The 19,001-nt window shown below is 48.0% G+C and overlaps 1 protein-coding gene across 2 annotated transcripts in view; it reads right to left on the reverse strand.

Annotated features, from left to right (window-relative positions):
- Positions 1-19,001, reverse strand: part of Hck (HCK proto-oncogene, Src family tyrosine kinase) — a 64,901-nt gene that overhangs the window by 40,368 nt on the left and 5,532 nt on the right. The window contains exon 1 of one of the 2 annotated variants that reach the window (XM_057780597.1): positions 3,277-3,515. The exons of the other annotated variant lie outside the window; for it this stretch is intronic. The gene's annotated coding sequence lies outside the window, so the exon portion shown is untranslated. Of the gene's footprint in view, positions 1-3,276; positions 3,516-19,001 lie in introns of those variants that run through there. 2 annotated transcript variants of the gene reach the window in all.

Raw genomic sequence — 19,001 nt, forward strand, 5'->3', positions numbered from 1 at the left:
TATGGCACACACATGTTTGGTTTAAAAAGTCTTCTCTTGGGGTTGTTGGAATGGCTCAGAAGGTAAAAGCTCCTCCTGCCAAGTCTGAGGACCTGGGTTTGAACCCTGGGACCCACATGTTGGAAGGAGAGCACCGATTCTCACAATTTACCTTCTAGTTTGCACACCCACTTATGTGTATATAGACACACAGATAAATGCAGTGAAACCTCTCTGTTCTCCTCTGAGACATTAGCACACACATGCTAAAAGTTTAAACATCACAGTGAATCTGGGGCCCCTTTAGGTCACTCCTTTCACTCCCTCCATGCCCCTCCCCTCCCTAACCTGGGTAACCTCTGCTAACACCTGGCCTTGGGTTTGACAGTTGTATATGCAAGCAGATGCTGTGCATGCCCTGTCCCTAGCCGTTACCACCGAACCGTTCTGGAACATTCTGGTTGGACTTCCAACTGCCGGCCCCAGCTCCTCTGTTGTAGAGATCGCTCTGTGACTACAGGTGTTTGCTCTGTCTGAGCTTCACAAGCTGACAGGCCAGCAAACCACACCTACAGGAGCAGCCCCCAACCAAGGACTGACAGGCAGGAGGCCAACGTGCCAGTTCTCTCACCTCTGACCTGGCCTGGTGCTGCATCCACATGGCCTGTGGGATGGGGCTCTGGGAGCCACAGTGGGAATTGCTGGGTTGCTCCCTCTTGCCTACTTCTCTATCAAAGGTTCTGGAATCAACTCCCAAGTAAGCTATTTGCAGTTGAAACTTCGTCTGGGTCTGTTTCTGGGAAAACACAGGCCTGTATACCCACTGAAATTGTGAGCATGTGTTTTGCATGTGCGTGTGTGTTGTGATCATGCTATCCTTCTTGTACTCATTTTCCGGCTGGGTAGACTGAGTCAGAGAGAAGGGGCTAGTGTGACATGCTACGGCTTGTGTAAGACAGGCTCCCAAGCAGGCCCTCAAGCTCAGGCCTAACTGCTATGTATCTGTCCATTTCTCCTGCCCACTTGGTAGTTACTCATGTTCAAGTTCAAGCAACGTTCATTGTTTAAATCATAGCCCCAGGCACAAGAGTAGTGATGTCATTAATTTAGAGTTACCAAAGAAAAACCTTCATATGTAAAAGATATACATGCAGCTTAGTATTGCCTACAGCTCAGGCATCTACTGGAATCTTGGAATGCATCCCTCGTTGACGAAAGTGAACGGCTATCTATTGCTTTGTTTTGTTACAGACAAGATTTCACAGCCTAGGATAGCTTCAAACTCTTGCTGTATAACCAAAGATCACCTTGAGTTTCTGCTCCTCCTGTCTCTTCTCCCAGATTCTGGGATTGCAAGAGCACTCCACCACACCCAGCTCTGCTGCAGTCAGAGTGGGATTCCTGGGCAGCAGCAGTATCTTTCCCCAGACTTTTGTTCAGGGGTTGCCCTAGCAATGTGCATTTTAACATGCTTTCCTGGAGATGCTGGTGTGGGAATCTCAGGCCTGGATGGGAACAGTAGAAAGTGCACTTGATTGATAGTTAGTGCTCCAAGGACTTTTCCTCCAGCTCTCTCTCAGACTCAGCATGTGAGTGTGAGTGTGTGTGTGTGTGTGTGTGTGTGTGTGTGTGCTCTGAATGGCAGCGCCACTACTTGGCCCCCTTTCCTTCAGTTCTTAGTTTCATCTTCAAAACTGAGGGAGCACCTCAACCCTAGATCTGAAATGTCCTAAAATCCGAGACATTTTGAATACTGACAGGATGATCCAAGTAAAAAAATTGTATCTGATCTGAGGCTATGAGTTGAAGTAAAAATGTTGGTGCTAATAGAAATATGACATTAGTTGTCTCTGGGTTGTGAATAAACAATGTGTAAAAATCATGGGTGTTGGTGGCGCACGCCTTTAATCCCAGCACTCTGGAGGCAGAGGCAGGCGGATCTCTGTGAGTTCTAGGCCAGCCTGATCTACAGAGTGAGTTCCAAGACAGCTAGGGCTGTTACACAGAGAAACCCTGTCTTGAAAAACAATAATAACAACAACAAAACAAACAAAAATCATAGGCTGTGGAGATAGCCCAGTTGGTAAAATGAGTGTCTTGCAAACAGGGGGACCTGAGCTATGCCACAAGAATCCATCAGGGGGAAAAAAGCGATCTGGGAGTTGTGCTAATCCAAGTGTTAGGAAGGTGGAAACAGTTGGACCCTTGGGACTCAGTAGCCAGTCAGCCCCACCTACCCAGCAAGCCCCAGGCCAATGAGAGACCCTGTCTTCAAAACCAGCGTGGACTTTGCTTGAGGAACAACACAGAGGTTGTCTGTCTTCTGGCCTCCATGTGTGCACGAACACCTGAGCACACACCAAACCGTACACGCACACAGAAGTCTCGATAACATACACAAATTTCCTCTTTAAACTTAGTTTTCATGCCTCAGATGCCTCCCTGTATACTTAAAATCCAGAATTCTGCCATAATCTGAAACTCTAAACACCTCCAACCCTAAGCAGTTTGAATCGGGGGCAGGCAAACTCTCCTTATCATTCCCATCCCGCAGCTATGGAAACAGAGGCACAGAAAAGCCAAGCTCCGCGTCCAGGATCACGCAGATCTGTTTCCCTCCCTGAGCTACCCAGCTTCAGCGGGAGACTTAAAAGAGCATATTTTTACAGAAGAGGAAGGGGAATCCAGAGTGCAACCAGTGACCTGGCCGGGGTCTCACAAGCAGGAGTTTAAGGTGGATTATGGCCCTTGTGTAAGAGGTTCTGGAGTTTGGTGTAGGGGTTAACCAGGAGGGCAGGGGAAGAGGTTGAAGAAGAGACTCACTCAAGCTGCTGTCGGGCCTGGGTGTGGCGGGCATGGGCATGTCTTGCCCCAGCTGCTCCCTTAGCCCTGCCCGCTGCCTACCCTGCGTGACCTTACCACCCACCCACCCCCACTGGGAACTGAATGGGCATTTCCCTCCCCTCCTGCTTCTTCTTCTTGGTGTGTGTGTGTGTTTGAGCAGAAGGGGAACCTGGTGGGTCAGAGAAGCGTCAGCTCAGCAATGTCACTCCCCTGCCTGAGCTTCCTCTATCTAAGGCTATCCCATGATCGCTTTGGGCAGCGGCAATTCCCATTCCCTTCACCTGGCTACCTGGACACCCTCCACCCGCTGTCGACGGCGCATCCTACCACCAATCGGTTGCTCCTGGGACTGTCCCTTCTCTGCTCACCGCGCCGGCAGCCCTCCCTGGACCCCAGCTCCTTGGCGCCCAAGGACCGCGGGTTCTCGGGGTTCCATCCCACCACCTCACTCACCTGGGCGCCCGCCCCTCGCCTCGCGGGCAGCCCGGATCCTCGCAGCTCGAACGACCCCCCAGCTCCGCGGTCCCTGGCGGCCCAGGAATCGCAAGCGTGGAGCAAACGACGAAGACTTGCGGGCTGCGGAGGCTGCGACGGCTCTCCGAAGGGGTCGAAGTCGTTTGTCCCAGAGACTCTGCTTCCTTCCCACCCTTTTGAGAGACACCGGGGTGAGCACAGGCTGGAAGCCGCGACCCTGAGGCTCTCACTGGCCATCTGGGAGCCTTAGCCGCGCCCTGGGCGATGCAAACCCCGCCCCCAAATGACCAGACTCCGCCCCCTAAAATACTAAACCGACTCCCACCCGTCTGTGCCCAGTTCTTAATCCACCTCCAAAGAATTTCAACATTCCTTGCTAACTCTGTCCTCAAGGGCCCTAACCAGGTCTTGAATCAGACCCCAAGCGTTGATCCATTGCCCATAGATTCCCTGTCGCCTCACTAATGCACTTAACCTCGCGTTGGTTTGAACCAGTACAAAGGATTCTAAAACCCACCCTCAGGGATTCAGACTCCCTACCCAAGAGACCCAATATCCAAAGACTCATGTGGCACCTAAAGGATTTTATTGTTTTACAATAATTGATTGATTGATTACGTGCATGTGTACAAACACTGGTGCTTCAGCGTGGTGTGGAGGTTAGGGGGACTCAGGTCTCTCCTCCCACCCTGTGAATTCCCCGGGGTTGAAGTCAGGTCACCAGGTTGGGTGCCAGGCACCTTTACCAGCTGAACCTTCCGCCCCCTTGCCCGGCAAAGGAATTTTAATTTTACTTTCTGCTCTGACCTCAAAGATTCTAATCCACCCAAGTGAAGGGTCCTAATCCCTGTTCTCTAGATTTGTAATCCAACCTTCTGAAAGGATTTTAATCTCGAGGGAGTGAGTGTGTGTGTGTGTGTGTGTGTGTGTGTTGTAGAGGATGGAGTCCAGGGCCTCGCCCCAGACAGTGTACTACACCATCAGCAGTCTCCGGGATTCTAATCCCATCGGTGCCAAATCTTGAATCCTGCATTGAGTTATCAAATGATCCTACCCTTCATTTCAAAGATTCCCAACCAGCTGGGGAAGGAATGGATCCGCCTTTAAGTCTAGCCACGCCCCCAGGATTCTGGGGGTTCTCCACAGCCCCTTCAGTTCCCCCCAGCAAAGGGTTTTCCTTCTCTTTGCCAGCGCTTATTCAAACTCCATGCAAAGCTTGGCACCCACACGCAGGAATTCTCTGCCTTGTTCTGGGCAGAATTTGAGATTGCTCAGAAGACCTCCCAAGTTGAAGAGGAAGAAAGTCTGACTGGCTGACCACGGAGGCCCTGTTTGCTTGGCATCCTGCCCAGCACGAGACAGGGACAGAGAACATCCATTTAAAAAGACGGGACCGGCACTCTAAACTGCGGTGCTCCAGCCAGGCCAGACCACCAGTGCCTCTCAGTTTATGCATGCGTGCATCATGCCATCAGCAGCAGCTGATGTGTATTGGGTATGACCTCTTCTGGGCATGACCCAGTGGTAGCGGCACCCCTGAGTTCCACTCACTAGGTCCATTAGTACCCTTCCCCCAGTTCTGACAACCAGAGCTGCCTCATAGCCTGGCCAACTGTCGTCTGCCCCTCCCCCAAGACACAACCACTACTGAGAAAGACACTCACCCTACACTTACGTGTTTGTTATGTTCTTTAATATATGCATGCCCTATTTATAAAAATAGACTGAGTTTTGAGCAGGTTTTATTGACTTCAACACAGAAGTGGAATTGGTCTGTGTAGGAGTAAACAATACTGGTTATGGACAGTGAAGGAGACAGAGATGGGAAGGGAGCCAATGAAGGGTTCTGTCTGCTGAGACTAGAGGCAGTGTATTGTGTACACACACAGACACACACACACACACACACACCACACATTATCCTCTTTGAGACAAGGGCCTGGGCATTTAAACATTCCTGCGGGGTCTTAGGGGAGGGATGCCTAGAGGGCATTAGGCATCCAGCACTCTGGCCTGCCCCAGCCATGCTCCCAGGGCCTCCAGGAAGAGAAAGGCAGGTCCTGGGGTAGGCCCAGGGGATATTAGATATGACCAGCCTTTGTTGCATCTTTGTTGACAAGGTGTCATTTGATGACAGAACCACAGAGGAACCAAGTTCCTTTTCAAACCATTTCCCAGAAGTTTTTGCTAAAGTAGTATTGTCATAAAAATTGTCATTCATGTCCCTAAAGTTCCTATCATGTTTATTGTGGCATAATTAAAAATATTTTTATGAGGCTGGGTATAGTGGTTCATAGCTTTAACCTTAGCACTTTGGAAGCAGAAGCTGGTGGATCTCTGTAAGTTCCAGGCCAGTCTGATCTACACAGCAAGTTCCAGGCCAGCCAGCGATACACAGTGAGAAATTTTATTCTTATTGTGTGTATGTGTGTATGATATGCATGTGAGTGTGGGTTCTTAAGAGCCATGGCATGTGTGGGAGCAAATTTTGGGCATCGGTTCTCTCCTACTATAGGACTGGGCTGTCAGTTTTGCAAGGCAAGGGCTTTAACCTACTGAGCCCAGATGATTTTTGGTTTGTGTGTGTTCACTAGTGTGTGCATACAAGACAGCTTGGTGGAGTCATTTCTCTCCCTCCACCTTGCCTAGGGTTCCACTTCACTGAGGTATCCAGGCTTGCATTGTGAACACCTTTACCCATGGAGCGATCTCACCAACCCTGTTGTGACATAATTTTTTTTAATAAACAAAAGGCATAATTAGGGCTGGTGAGATGGCTCAGTGGGTTAAGGCATTTACTACTAGGAGGGTGACCTACCTGGGTCGGATCCTGGTAGAGGGAGAGAGCAGACTCCTACAAGTTGTCTTCTGAGCACTGCATACATGTCATGTCACGTGAACACCCGCACACATACACACTCAATAAATAAGTATGATTTAAAAATTTGCTGGGTGGCCGGGCGGTGGTGGCGCACGCCTTTAATCCCAGCACTCGGGAGGCAGAGGCAGGCGGATCTCTGTGAGTTCGAGGCCAGCCTGGTCTACAGAGCTAGTTCCAGGACAGGCACCAAAAACTACAGAGAAACCCTGTCTCGAAAAATCCAAAAAAAAAAAAAAAAAAAAAAAAAAAATTTGCTGGGTGGTAGTATTACACGCCTTTAATCCCAACACTTGGGAGGCAGAGGCAGACGAATCTCTGAGTTTGAGGCCAGCCTGGTCTACAGAATGAGTTCCAGAACAGCCAGGGCTACACAGAGAAACCCTGTCTTGAAAAACCAAAAAATAATTCAAAGGTACAGTTATTAATATTAATAATTATTAAATTATTCGTAAATCTAGGCAAGTAACACTTGCCTGTGGAACCATTCCCTTAATCAGAATTCAGAATATTTGGGGCTAGGTTTACAGCTCAGTTGATAGAGGGCTTGCCTAGCATTCGCAAGGCCCCTGGTTCGATCCCAGACACTAAATAAATGGGACACAGTTACATACACCTGCAATCCCCGCACTTGGGAAGGGGAACAGAAATTCAATGTTTTTTCAGCTACTTGGTGAGTCTGAATCCAGCCTGGGCTACATACTGAGATCCTGTCTCAAAAGCAAACACATTTATTTCTATGTCCCCAAAGGTTTCCTTAATGAATTTAAAGAATTTCCTTAATTCCAGTTAATTCTTCCAGCTCTTACGTGACTTCATGTAATTGGCAAAAGATTTTTTATTCTTTTTGAGACATGATTTCATGTAGCCTTGGCTAACCTTGAACTCACCATGTAGCTGAGAATGAGCTCCTGATTTTCCTGAATCCAGCCCCCAAGTGCTGGGCTTACAGGTGTGCACCAATATTTTTGGTTCATTGGGTGCTGGAGATTGGAACCAGAGTTTTATCTGTAGTAGACCATCACTCTACCAACTGGGCTATCTCCCCAGTCCCTACAAATTCATTGTTTGTCATTATAGATTAGCTTCGTACTTTCTTATAATTTCACATAAACATAACCACAAGGCATACTTCTTTTGTTTCTCTTCTCTCTGCTCACTTACTGATTTCTTGAGATTCTCCACATTGTTACACGATCCACTAGTTTGTCCTTTTTCGTGGCCGAATAGCGTTCTCCAGTAGAGACTTGCCGCTGTCTATCCATTTGCTCGCTGATAGGATTTGTGTTGTCTTTAGACTTTTTGCCGTATGAACAAAGCTGCTGCAGGTGCCAGGTTAAAGCCCTTGAGAGAGGCCCTGTTTCTGTTTCTCTTGAGTGACTGGGTCTGGAGTCAGGTGACTGTCTAGCTGTACCGTAAACTACTAAGCTGGCAAAGTGTCTCTGTGGCTCGTGTTTCCACCAGAAGCTTGTGAATTTTAAGTCACTGCCTCACATCCTTGCCATTTGCTATTCCCATTTTTAAATTTAACAAAGTTCTCAAGCTGGAGAGATAAGTCAGAGACTAAGAGCACTGGAATGCTCCTTTTCTAGAGGACCAGAGTTCCATTCCCAGCATTCACAAGGTGGCTCACAGCTGTCTGTAACTCCAGTCCCAGGAAATCACACACCCTCTTATGGCCTCCATGGACAGTAGGCATGCACATGGTGCACACACATATGTGCAGTCAAAACATTAACAACAACAACAACAATTTCAGTACGATATATTATTTTTTAAAAATCCCATCTAGGGCTATTGAGATGCTTCAGGGGGCTAAAAATGCTTGCTGTCAAGTCTGATAATCTGTTTGAGCCCCACCAAGATCTGTGGTGGAAGGATGGAAATAACTCTTATAAGTTGTCTTCTCCTCTCTCATGTTCTCTCTCTCTCTCTCTCTCTCTCTCTCTCTCTCTCTCTCTCTCTTTCACACACACACACACACACACACACACACAATGTAATAAAAAATCTCACCTAGCTTTGATATTTACACTAAAACATTTATATGATTACAGATTTGATGCTAAGTCAGTGTGTAACCAGACTTTGAAGTGGCAAACTCCTGTCATTCATCCATCCCACCGTTGTCGTAGACAATCAGGCTGACTACTGGAAGACTCTGGGAAGCTCAGCTTTAGCATGGCTACTTGCCGGTTGGCTTTGGTAATAATCAACCTCTTTGAGCCTCAGTCTCCTCCTGTCAAGTGCAGATGAAAATGGTGCTGACCTAAGGAGGTCACCGAAAGAATCAAACGTAGAAAGCTTGGGCCGATATCTGTGGTTGTCTGTACTGTTGAGACTTGAAACTTCTGGCCAAGCTCTGACTGGAGCAGTGCTCAGAAGCCAGTGCTGAACCACCTGCCTCATTCCAAAGACAAAAAGCAGCATGCAACCTAGATAGATGCTGCCTCCAGGAGGAAGATGGCCTGGAAAGAGTTTTTGCTGCCATTGTAGTCTAGTGACTGAAGCAGAACCTGGCAGGAAGCCACCTGGTGGGGAATGTCTAAACCTAGATTCGTCTCTTCTGTCTCCAGACAGAGGCAGTGGGGTTGGAGTAGAAGCCATGAATGGTATCAATAATAACTTTTCTGTTTTTTCAAGACAGGGTTTCTCTCCGTAGCCCTGGCTGTCCTGGAACTCGCTCTGTAGACCAGGCAGGCCTCGAACTCAGAGGTTCTCCTGCCTCTGCCTCTTCTGAGTGCTGGGATTAAACATGTGCACCACCACTGCCCAACTCAATATTAACCTTTAACTGATAGAGAAGGGAGACTTGATAGGGTTTTGAGAGAAAAGTGAGCAAACTAGACGAATTTTGAATAGGATCCACGTGGCTGCTAAGTGAAGCATGAACTACAAGAGGGCGGACAGGCTAAGGAAGTCAGTCAAGGGCAAGATGCTGTGGCTTGCACTAGAGTGCTTGTAACTTAGCAGTCATGACCGCCCAGAGAGATGATCGGGATGTGGAGGAGGCCTCATGGGCTGTACTGGGAGAATCACTGAAGTCTGGAAATAACCCAAATGTTTATAATTTAGGGCCTGGGAAAATAAAAGAATACTAAATAGTTGTCAAAAAGAAAAAGGATTTGTAAAAACATAAGTATTTCTATACACTAACCTGAAGAATCTACAAGAGAAGTGAAGAAACTCCATTTAGTCTTTCCCAGTCAGTGAGCGTGCTGGGATCACCAGGAGACTGTTTCAAAAAAATAAGGGGGAAAGTGACTGAGAAAGACACATCCCTCACCCTCCCACACACAGACTGTCATTGTGTGTGCGAAACACAACGACAACTTGATCTTAAAATTCATGTGGAGGAGGCCGGGTGGTGGTGTCGCACGCCTTTAATCCCAGCACTTGGGAGGCAGAGGCAGGCGGATCTCTGTGAGTTTGAGACCAGCCTGGTCTACAAGAGCTAGTTCCAGGACAGGCTCCAAAACCACAGAGAAACCCTGTCTCGAAAAACCAAAAAAAAAAAAAAAAAACCAAAAAAAAAAAAAAACAAAAACAAAACAAAACAAAAAAAATTCATGTGGAGGGGCTCAGAGAGATGGCTCAGTGGTTAAGAGCGTTGCCTGCTCTTCCAAAGGTCCTGAGTTCAATTCCTGGCAACCACATGGTGGCTCACAACCATCTGTAATGAGGTCTGGCCTGCAGATATACACACACACAGACAGAATATTGTACACATAATAAATAAATATTAAAAATTATTTAAAAAAATCATGTGGAAGTGAAAGCATCCAAAGCAGCCTAAACAGTCTTGAAAAGGAGCAAGGATGGCGGACTCATGCCCCCACACTCCAAAGCTTACTGCAAAGCTACGGCGACAAGATGTGGCGGAGCAGGCGCAGGACAGATATTATCGTTCAGTGGAACAGAACTGAGAGTTAAAAAGTAAATACTTAATGCCCAGTTGATTTTCAACACAACTGCTGAGACCACTGAATGGTGGGGAAAGCAGAGCCTTGCAAGGGGCGCTGGGACAGCTAGAGAGTCGCTAGTACAGGAATGCGCCACACACCTTCCTCACATCTTACACCGGAAGTCTGGACAGGTCAAGAACTGACTGTGCAAGCTAAGGTTACGGTCGGAAGGACACAGAAGCAGATCTCTGGCTTTGGCAAAATCTTAAGTGCGATAAGAAGATGAGAGAAAAATAGGTAGCTTGGACTTGAACAAATTAGAAACGTTACCCAGCATTCAATAAACTGGGGCAGGGGGATCCTGAGGTCAAGGACAGCCTGAGGTACAGAGTGACAAACACAAAAATGCATTAAAAAGTTTGTCTTTTTATTATTGATCCCAGCACCTTATCAAAAATGTCACTTCTCCCATTCTGTGAGTGGTGTTTTTTTCCTTCCTTCCTTCCTCCCTCCCTCCCTCTCTCCCTCCCTCCCTCTCTCCCTCCCTCTCTCTGTCTCTCTTTCTCATTTTTAGTTTTTATATTTGAAAGAGGATTTTACTGTGTATCCCTGGCTGTCCTGGAACTCACTATACATATCCAGCTGGCCTCGAACTCTGCCTCCCAGCACTGAGATTGAAGGTGTGTGCCCATGCTCGATCATTGTTTTCTTGATCGTATCATTCACAGCACAAAAGTTTTATTTATTTATTTTGAAGGTGGTAGGGAATGGAGACAGTGTCTCATTATGCAGCCAGATGGACCTAGAATTTTTAATCCGTCTGCATCTCCCTCCTGGGTGCTAGGATTACAGGCATGTGCTACCTTGCCCAGAGTCAAAAGATAACATAATTTTAAAATGGGCAGGGAATATAAACAGGCATTTCCCCAAAGATATTATACAAATGGTCAATAAGCTCATGAAAAGATACAGATTGAAAGACAACCGGGGGGCCTGTAAGGGGGATCAGTGGGTGAAGGTGCTTTCTGCCAAGCTTAAGGACTCGAGTTCAATCTCCAGGACCCACAAGGAGAAAATTGACTCCTTCAAATTGTCCTCTGACCTCCACATATATGGCTTGGCATGCAGGCACACACATGAACACACACTCACACTAAAAATGTAAAAAAAACAGCCTCTTTGATAAAGGGTCTATCAGTTCCTCAGAAGGTTATAAGTGGAAATTCCTAAGACCCAGCAATCCTGCTCATGGGTATATAGCTAAGGGGACTGAAAATATATGTTTACATAAGGGTCTGAAGTCTGAGAGCAGCTTTATTCAAAACAGCCCCAAACCAGAGGCAACTCCAATGCCCATCAATGGCTAAACAAAATGTGGTCTATCTCTACAATGGGCTATTAATAGACAGTAAAAAGGTATGAATCAATGATACTGATTTCAGCATGGATAAACTTTGCTAACATTATACTGAGTGAAAAAAGTCCCCAAAGTTCATATATGTGTGACAGCATTTACGCGATGTGTGCAGACTGGCAAATATACAGGTACAGAAAGCAGACAGTGGTCGCACTGAGCTGGTGACTGCTAATGAATGAAGGGGAGGGTAGTTTGGGTGGCTCAGAAGTGAACTGTGACAGATGAATATCTCTGTGAAGGATGAATATGTCAAAAACCACTGCGCTGTCAAAGCCAAAGGGTGAGTTCTACAGAGTGTAAATAATGCTTCAATGCAAACATTTTAAAAAAGATTGTGTGTGTGTGTGTGCACGTGCGCGCATGCACATGCATGCGTGCCTAGGTGAGTTTATAAGTACCACATGTGTACAGGAGCCTGTGGAGATGGAAAGAGGGTGTTGGATCTCCTGGAACCAGAGTTATGGGCTGTTGTGAGTGTTCAGGTAGATGCTGGGAACTGAACCCAGGTCCTTTGGAAGAGCAGTTAGTGCTCTTAACACCAAGGTGTCTCTCCAGTTCTGTTGAAGTCGGAGCCGCAGGCTATGTTCCTGGCACACAGCCGCCCACATGGCTAGCTTATGCCCTGAAATAATTACATGGAAACTATTCTTTTAAACACTGCCTGGCCCATTAGTTCCAGCCTCTTATTGGCTAGCTCTTACATATTGATCTAACCCATTTCTAATATTCTGTGTAGCACCACGAGCTGGCTTACCAGGAAAGATCTTAACCTGCGTCTGTCTGGAGTGAGAGAATCATGGAGACTCACTGACTTGGCTCTTTCTCCCAGCATTCTGTTCTGTCTACACCCACCTAAGGGTTGGCCTATCAAATGGGCCTAGGCAGTTTCTTTATTAATTAATCAATGAAAGCAACAGATTAGAAAGAAATCACTCCCACATCACAGTTCCACTAAAACACTTTAAAAAAAGAAAAAGAATGAGAAGCTCCTTATGTACTAATAGAGTCCAAATGTCAAGATACATGGGTAATTGGGAAGAAAGCAACATAGTGTTGGGTGGTTATACTGTTCATTAGGTGCATAGAGCAAGCGCTAAGGACCATACTGGACCGAGTCAGGATGGATAGTTGAACAGCTGGATGGTCTCCCCCTGGGAGGGGACTCGTAGGACGCCCTTTTTCCTTGTCACTTGTGAGCCATATTGTCACTTGTGAGAATATGTTAACTATTCTCAGACAGCAAAAAGACCTTTAATTTCTTTGATGTTTCTAAAGGGTTTTTTGTTTGTTTGTTTTGTTTTTTTGTTTTTGAAGACAAGGTTTTTTCTGTGTATTTACAGCTGTCCTGGAACTCACTCTGTAGACCAGGCTGGCTTCTAACTCACAAAGATCCTCCTGCCTCTGCCTCCCTTAGTGCTGGGATTAAAGGCTTGCACCACCTCCGCCTGGTTCTAAAGATTTATTTTTATGTGTGACGGGGGGCCCGAGGAGGCCAAAAGAGGGTCTTGGATCCCCTGGACCTGGAGTTACAGGCATTTGTGAGCTTCCTGGTGTAGGTGCTGGGAACCAAACTCAGATCCTTTGGAAGAGTAGGACTTGTTCTTCACTGCTGAGCCATCTCTCCAGTCCAAAGACTTTTTAAAGAAACAAAGTCAGAAACTTCTTGCTTAGTGTCATGGTGCACGTTTGTCACTCCAACACTTGGGAGGTGGAGGCAGGAGGATGATGAGTCTAAGGTCATCCTCAGCTGCCTGGGGAGTTCTAGACTAGCCTGGACTACAAGAGATCCTGTAACATGCCAACACCCCAGAGATTTTGTGAACAAAATAGAATTGAGGTTGTGCAGGATTTTTAGAGGCCAAGGAATTAGGAGGGTTGTTCTGAAGGTGTCCTGTCGGTTGGGCCTGGGGCCGAGACAGCGAAGGGCAGAGGCTGGGCTCACTGTCACTCACCAGCTGGGGTCTCTCTGCCTTCAGTTGCATGAGCTGTTTTTTTTTATGGTTTTTCAAGATAGGGTATCTCTGTGACTTTGGAGCCTATCCTGGAACTAGCTCTTGTAGACCAGGCTGGCCTCGAACTCACAGAGATCTGCCTGCCTCTGCCTCCCGAGTGCTGGGATTAAAGGCGTGCGATAGAGTCAAACAATGGTAGAACAAGAACTCAAATTCTCATGGCCAGTGGGTGTACTTTAGTGTGGCCTGTAACAGTGATGTTTGTAGTGTGTACAATCAACGTATCAGGGGTGGGAGAGGGGCACTGGTGAATGGAGGACTCAGACAGACCTCATCCCAGAAGGGCAGGACCCAGGCAACAACACAGGACCCACTTAGCAGTGAGCAAGACACTGGCTAGTTCCCGGATACTTTTCCTATGTCTATGGGCATTTGCATTCCGTATTTTGAGTTCCTTGGGACCATTGTTGGTTATCTCCTATTCAAAACCAGCTGGGTACGGTGGGGGTGCTGCAATCGTTACTTTGGGCCTCCAGTATTTCCCCTTTTGTTTGCAAAGCAGCCACAGTCATTTCGCACACATTTGTACTGACAGAGGTCACTACTGTCCTCCTTTACAAGAGGGGCAAGCATTAGCCTCAGAAGACAAGCCTTAAGATGTCCCCAGCAGCCCCTACCAACTCCCCGACTCTGCTCCCCCCAAAAGCTCCTCCATCCTCCAACTGTCTGCCCCCTCTCTTGCTTTTCTTTTCTTTTTTTTGATTTTTCGAGACAGGGTTTCTCCGTAGCTTTTGGTTCCTGTCCTGGAACTAGTGCTTGTAGACCAGGCTGGCCTCGAATTCACAGAGATCCGCCTGTCTCTGCCTCCCGAGTGCTGGGATCAAAGGCGTGCACCACCACCGCCTGGCCCTCTCTTGCTTTTCAAAGTCAGTTCAGGGAGGATTCTTGTTCCCGTTTCACAGGTGAAAAAAACTGAGGCTCATTTAGGTAAGAGCCACCAGTGAATGTTAGGATGGAATCCCAACTCTTCACTCTCCAGTTCTGATAATATATGCATTCCTTTTTCCAAGTTCCATCATCATCATCATCATCATCATCATCATCATCATCATCATTGTGTGTGCATGTATCCCAGTGTACAAATGGAGGTCAGAGGACACCTTTCAGGCGTCAATTCTTTCCTTCCTCCACCTTCTTAGGCAGCTTCTGCTATGCTTCATAACCTAGGCAAGCTGGGCCCCAACTTCCAGGAGATTCTGCTGCCTCAGACTCCTCTCTCACAGTAGGACTGTTGGGATTATGCACGTTTATCCCTGCACCCAACTCTTCTTTTGAAACATGGGTTCTGGGGCTTGACTCAGCTCATCACACTGTGAGGCAAGGCACTTTCACCCACTGGCCCCGCAGGGTGTTGTTTCTGCTGGGCTAAGGGAGCACAAAGATGGATAAGGTAGTCTTGGTGCTGGAGCAACTTCGCAACTTTCTATCCAATCGTTCAATTACAGAGGCACACACCGAAACCTGCCATTTAGAGTGAGGGGGAAAAACGCTGTATATATTGGGGTCGGGGTGGAGGATGAACACTGTGAACTGTATTGGTGGAGGACACAGCCCAGCCTGGGTCTCACCACACAGGGGTTCCTGTGGTGCCTGTGGGATGAGCAAAGGCTCAAGGCCACCCGATGCGTGACAGGAGGGTTAATCTCGTCAACCTGACGAGATCCAGCGTCACCATGGAAACAAATGTCTGGGCACGCCTGTGAGGAACTGTCTGGATTGTGTTCACTGAAGACTCACCCTCAGTGTGGGCCGTGCCGTTGTATGAGCTGAGGTCCCAAATGGACTAAAACAGAGAAGAGGAGCTGAGCGCCAGCGTTTCTCCCTCTCTTTCTGACTGCAGTGTGACCAGCTGCCCCCTGCTACCGAGCTCTCCCCCAAAACTTCCTTCCTGCAGTTGAGGTCTTTCGGTGTTTGGTCATAGTGATGGTAAAATAAGAAGACAGTCGGGGTACAGGGTGTCACAGGCAGCCCGGGAATCCCAGCAATGGGAGGGGCTTGGTCTGCTTGTGAACTCCCCACTTCTCATGGGGTACAGGGCTGCTGCGAGGAGGTGACTGGGACACCGGCCTAGGGAATCTTCAAATCTTACCTTCCCAGGCATGGTCCTTGCTCCTGGAACAGGGGCCTGTTCAGGGCCAGGTGTGATAGGAGGTGCAAGGGAGGGGAGTGGGGGGCAGCGGAGGTGCTGGGGGAGACCTTGAAGCTGCTTTTTCTGCCCCCATCTGTGTGGCGACCTCCAGCTGATAGGTCCTCCCAGGAGGCTGGGGAAGGGTTGAGTTTCATAACACTCTCTCCCCTTCCCCCAGTGTCCCCAGAGGGCAAGAAAAGAGGAAGCACTCTGTGGACTTCCTCTTGGTCAGGATATACCAAGCCAGGCTCCTCCCTGAAGGGGCAGAACCAGACCAGCCTGCAGCATGGCCATGTTCCCCACTCCCATTTGGCTAGAATCCCCCCTGGCAGGGCTGTCAGATCTGGGAATGGGAGAACAATCCCATCTCTCTTTTTTTTTTTTTCCGGGGTTGTGAGGGTTGGACACTGGGGCTCAGTATCCCTGAGAAACCGGGTCGGCCCATGATCTTCTGGCCCCTGTCTGCACTTCTAACATGCTGTGGGTGCCAGGTGAAGCTCCTCATCTCTGAGCCTACGTCTTAGAGAAGTCAAGTCCTCCCCCACTTGGCATCTTGGTGATGTGTGTGACTTAGTACCAAGGGAGTCCCATGGCACACGTGTACTGGAGTGTGGGAAAGGCTGGGCAGGATGGTTCATTCATACCTGCAGCTCTGTGTGTGTTCTAGGCCAGGCTGGGCTGCAGGATGAGAAGAGCATGGAGAAGGTTGATACCCTCTGGATGCATGTGACTAGGGGAAGCCTGGAAGCCACACACCACGCCACGTGACTAGGGAAAGGTCTGGAAGTCACCCACCCCGCCCACGTGACCATGGAAAGGTCTGGAAGCTACCCACCCTACCCACATTACTAGGGAAAAGTCTGGAAACTACCCACCCCACCCATGTGACTAGGGAAAAGTCTGGAAGCCACCCACCCTGCCCTCATGACTAGGGACAAGTCTAGAAGCTACCCACCACACCCACCGGAAACTGGGTAACACCGAAGAGGAAAAGATGTAGGATCAGAGAGGGGAGTGACTTTTTCTACATTTGGCTTTTCTTTTTCTTTTTAAACTAGAATGCTTCTGTGCCATCAAAATAATAAAAATAAACGAAGGAATCGGTGCACGTTGGCACAAAATGTCTTGCTTCCCAAATGATTTACAGTGCAGTGTTTAAACATGTAACAGAATCGAAGGGATTTTGCAGTACTACATCCACTGCCTCTCCTCTATCATTAACATATTACCTTCCTTATCACATGTGTGCACCAATTCATCGTGTGTGTTGTGTGCATACATCACTTGTGTGTTCATGTTCTGTGTACAAAACCACTGACTGCCCTTCGAGGCCATTTTCCAATTATTTTGTTTTGGCAGGATCTTTCACTGAGACTGAGGCCAGACTGTCAGCCAGCAAGGTCCCACCATGGTGCTTGGGGTCACAAGCGCATGCATAGCTTTGCTCAGCTTTTTATGAGGTGGGGGGGATTCAGACTCAGGTCCTCACAGTTGGGTATCGAGTACTCCCACCTGCTGAGTCATCTCCCCAGACTCCAATTCAGCTCCTAAATGCCAGGCAAGGGTTCTACCACTGAACTAAACATTCCTTCCAATTTATCATTTCTTCCTTTCTTTTTTGAGACAGGGTCTCACTGTATACCACAGTTGGCTGGAATGTGCTACATGAACCAGTCTGGCTTCAAGCTCACAGAGGTCCACCTGCCTCTGCTCCCAGGTGCAGGGGTGAATGCATGCACCACTATATGACTTTATTTACTTGTCTTTATTTTGTGTGTCTGAGTTTTTGTCTGTATGTGTGCAAGTGTGCCACATGCATGGGTGAGAAAAAGGTGTTGGACCCCAATGAACTAGAGTTACAGGTAATTGTGAGTAGTCACACGGGTGCTGGGAACCGAGCCTAATTAAATGTTTTCCTTATAAGGGTTGCCCATGGCTTGCTTATAGTTTCAGAGATTCAGTCCGTGGCAGCCCACAGGCAGATGTGGTGCTGGAGGAGCTGAGAGTCCTATGTCTTGCAGGCAACAGGAAGTCAACTGAGACACTGGGTGGTATCCTGAGCATAGGAAAACTCAAAGCCTGACCCCACAGTGGCACACTTCCTCCAACAAGGCCATACTCACTCCAACTAAGTCACTTCCTAACAGTGCCACTTCCTGTGAGATTATGGGGGCCAATTCTGTCCAAACTACCACAACCCGGGTCCTCTGGAAGAGCAGCCAGGGCTCTTTAACTGCTGAGCCATCTCTCTAACCCCATAGTAATTACTTCAGTATAATCAAATACATAACAGTAAATGTTCATTTGCTGAGTTTTTAAAAAAATCCATAGAAACAGTGGTGGTGCATGCCTTTAATCCCAGCACTTAGGAGACAGAGGCAGGGAGATCTCAATGAGTTTGAGGCCAGCCTGGTCTACCAAGTGAGTTCCAGGACAGTCAGGAAGGACTATTACACAGAGAAACACTGTCTTGAAACCGCCTCCCCGCAAAGCCATATACAGCTCTATAAAATTAAACCCATCAAGCTATATATTTTCACGACTCCAGAAAGTTCCGTATTGTCCTATAGTGTGTTCATGTTGCCCATATCCTGAATCACCACCACTCACCACAAGCCAGTGGTGCAGTGAGAAGAGAGGGTTTAAAAGCATCTGTGCCAGCAGTGATGAGTCTGGGAACAGATGCACATGTGGTTTGCTCCCCCGAGGTGCAGAGCATGTCTGTTCCCATGGTATCCCTCACGGAATCAGCCCTAAGTAAGCACTCCATCAGGACATCTTGACTGTGTTAGTTACACATCACTGGGTAAAAAACTGCCCCAAATTTAGTGCCCTTAACATAGGCATGTTTACTGTTACCCAGGGTCTCTGGGTCACAAATCTGGAAGCAGCTTAGTTTAGTCATTCTGGCTGGGGGCCCAGTCTCTTGTCAAGCTGATCCGCCGTCATCTGAAGTTTTAACTGTTCTAAGATGCCTCAGTCACATGGTCGTTAGCAGCAGACCCCAGTCCCTCACCAGGTAGACCTCTGCCCGTGTTCTTGGGTGGTGGCAGGCTTCCCTAGAGTGAGGAAGCCATGACAGCCAAGAGGAATGTCTCAGTGACTGCACATGGCATCTCTGATCAGCTGCAAGAGGGGTCTGCACGGAGCGTGACTACCAGGAGGTGAGAGTAACTGGAGAACACGGTCTCTGTAAACACATTTTCAAATGCCCCAGATGTCTGCCGTGTGAAGGGTGATGCCGAGCTCCTGGAGGGGGGAGTGAGTCAGAAGGAACCCTTCTTTATAGGATGTGTGCATGCCTGCATGCTATAGGTGGGGATTGCAGGTCAACATATGGAAACAGACAGCATCTATCGAGCTC

Source organism: Chionomys nivalis, chromosome 9 (assembly GCF_950005125.1).
Source record: "Chionomys nivalis chromosome 9, mChiNiv1.1, whole genome shotgun sequence".
Classification (NCBI taxonomy): domain Eukaryota; kingdom Metazoa; phylum Chordata; class Mammalia; order Rodentia; family Cricetidae; genus Chionomys; species Chionomys nivalis.